Below are 2,711 nucleotides of genomic sequence, written 5' to 3'. Positions count from 1 at the left end.
GTTTTGTGACTCCACATGATCATGATCCTAATAAAACATAAAAGAACAATAAAAATATAGATGAATAAAAATTGGGTTGCCTCCCAATAAGCGCTTCTTTAATGTCAATAGCTTGACAGTAAGCTCTCATGGAGCTTCACATATATACAGAGCATTGTTAGGACCTCCCAACACCAAACTTAGAGTTTAAATATGGGGGTTCAATACCAAACTTAGAGTTTGGTTGTGGCCTCCCAACACCAAACTTAAAGTTTGACTGTGGGGGCTTTGTTTGACTCTGTATTGAGAGAAGCTTTTCATGCTTCTTTTCATGTTTACAGAAGCATAACCTTGAGCTTTAAACACAAGGTAGTCCCCATTCAATTGAAGGACTAACTCTCCTCTGTCAACATCAATCACAGCTCCTCCTGTGGCTTGGAAGGGTCTTCCAAGAATGATGGATTCATTTTCATCCTTCCCAGTGTCTAAGATTATGAAATCAGCAGGGTTGTAAAGGCCTTTAACCTTTACCAACACATCCTCTACCAATCCATAAGCTTATTTTATTGACTTGTCTGCCATCTCTAATGAGATTCTTGTAGCTTGTACCTCAAAGATCCCCAGCTTCTCCATTACAGAGAGTGGCATAAGATTTATACCTGACCCCAGGTCACACAGAGCCTTCTCAAAGTTCATGGTGCCTATGGTACAGGGTATTAAGAATTTACCAGGATCTTGTTTCTTTTGAGGTAGAGTTTGCTAAACCCATGTATCTAGTTCACTAATGAGCAAGGGAGGTTCACCTTTCCAAGTCTCATTACTAAACAACTTGGCATTCAGCTTCATGATGGCTCATAGATATTGAGCAACTTGCTCTTTAGTTACATCTTCATCCTCTTCAGAGGAAGAATAGTTCTTAGAGCTCATGAATGGCAAAAGAAGGTTCAATGGAATCTCTATGATCTCTAGGTGAGCCTCAGATTTCTTAGGTTCTTCAGTTTGGAACTCCTTTTTGTTCAGAGGACGTCCCAGGAGGTCTTCCTCACTGGGATTCATGTCCTTCTCCTCCTTTGTGCATTCGGCCATATTGATTATATCAATGGCCTTGCACTCTCTTTTTAGATTCACTTCTGTATTGCTTGGGAAAGTACTAGGAGGAGTTTCAGTGATTTTCTTACTCAGCTGGCCCACTTGTGCCTCCAAAATTCTAATGGAGGACCTTGTTTCACTCATGAAACTTAAAGTGGCCTTAGACAGATCAGAGACTATATTTGCTAAGCTAGAGAAGTTCTGCTTAGAATTCTCTATCTGTTGCTGAGAAGATGATGGAAAAAGTTTGCTATTGCTAAGCCTGTTTCTTCTACCATTATTAAAGCCTTGTTGAAGATTTTGTTGATCCTTCTATGAGAAATTCGAATGATTTCTCCATGAGGAATTATAGGTGTTCCCATAGGGTTCACCCATGTAATTTACCTCTGCCATTGCAGGATTCTCAGGATCATAAGCTTCTTCTTCAGAAGATGCCTCTTTAGTACTGTTGGATGCATTTTGCCATCCATTCAAACTCTGAGAAATCATGTTGACTTGCTGAGTCAACATTTTGTTCTGAGCCAATATGGCATTCAGAGCATCAATTTCAAGAACTCCCTTCCTCTGAGGCATCCCATTACTCACAGGATTCCTCTCAGAAGTGTACATGAATTGGTTATTTGCAACCATGTCAATGAGTTCTTGAGCTTCTGCAGGCATTTTCTTTAGAGAATGGATCCACCTACAGAATGGTCCAGTGACATCTTAGAGAACTCAGATAGACCATAATAGAATATATCCAAAATGGTCCATTCTGAAAGCATGTCAGAAGGACACCTTTTGGTCATCTGCTTGTATCTTTCCCAAGCTTCATAGAGGGATTCACCATCTTTTTGTTTGAAGGTCTGAACATCCACTCTAAGCTTGCTCAGCTTTTGAGGAGGAAAGAGCTTAGCCAAGAAGGCTGTGACCAGCTTATCCTAAGAGTCCAGGCTATCTTTAGGTTGTGAGTCCAACCATGTTCTAGCTCTATCTCTTACAGCAAAAGGGAAAAGCATGAGCCTGTAGACTTCAGAATCTACTCTATTAGTCTTAACAGGCTCACAGATATGCAAGAATTTAGTTAAAAACCGATAGGGATCTTCTGATGGAAGTCCATGGAACTTGCAGTTCTGTTGCATTAGAGCAACTAGTTGAGGTTTCAGCTCAAAATTGTTTGCTCCAATGGCAGGGATTGAGATGCTTCTTCCATCAAACTTGGAAGTGAGTGTAGTATAGTCACCAAGCATCCTCCTTGCATTATTATTTTCCGCTGCCATCTCCTCTTCCTTTTCGAAAGTTTCTGTAAGGTTGTCTCTTGATTGTTGTAATTTAGCTTCTCTTAGTTTTCTCTTTAGAGTCCTTTCAGGTTCAGGATCTGCTTCAACAAGAATATTTTTGTCCTTGCTCCTGCTCATATGAAAAAGAAGGGAACAGAAAATAATAATAGGGATCCTCTTTACCACAGTAGAGAGATTCCTTTATGTTAGTAGAAGAAGAAAAGAATAGAAAAAGGAAGAGAGGAAAATTCGAACTCAGAGAGGAAGAGGGGGTTCGAATTTTAAGATGAAGAGAAGTGTTAGTAAATGAATAAATAAACAGAAAGAGATGAGAGAGAAGATTTTTCGAAAATTAACTAAAATAAAAGAAAAATATTAAAGTTA

The 2,711-nt window shown here is 39.4% G+C and overlaps 1 non-coding gene across 1 annotated transcript; it reads left to right on the top strand.

Moving 5' to 3' along the window:
• The first annotated feature begins 1,826 nt into the window (after nt 1-1,826).
• On the top strand, nt 1,827-1,934 carry LOC130977532 (small nucleolar RNA R71). Its single transcript, XR_009085221.1, has one exon. It is a non-coding gene; the product is annotated as a small nucleolar RNA R71 (small nucleolar RNA).
• Nucleotides 1,935-2,711: the final 777 nt, after the last annotated feature.

This window comes from Arachis stenosperma, chromosome 4 (assembly GCF_014773155.1).
Source record: "Arachis stenosperma cultivar V10309 chromosome 4, arast.V10309.gnm1.PFL2, whole genome shotgun sequence".
Classification (NCBI taxonomy): domain Eukaryota; kingdom Viridiplantae; phylum Streptophyta; class Magnoliopsida; order Fabales; family Fabaceae; genus Arachis; species Arachis stenosperma.
Note: the sequence above shows the minus strand (reverse complement) of the source record. Positions and strands in the feature narration are given on the sequence as shown.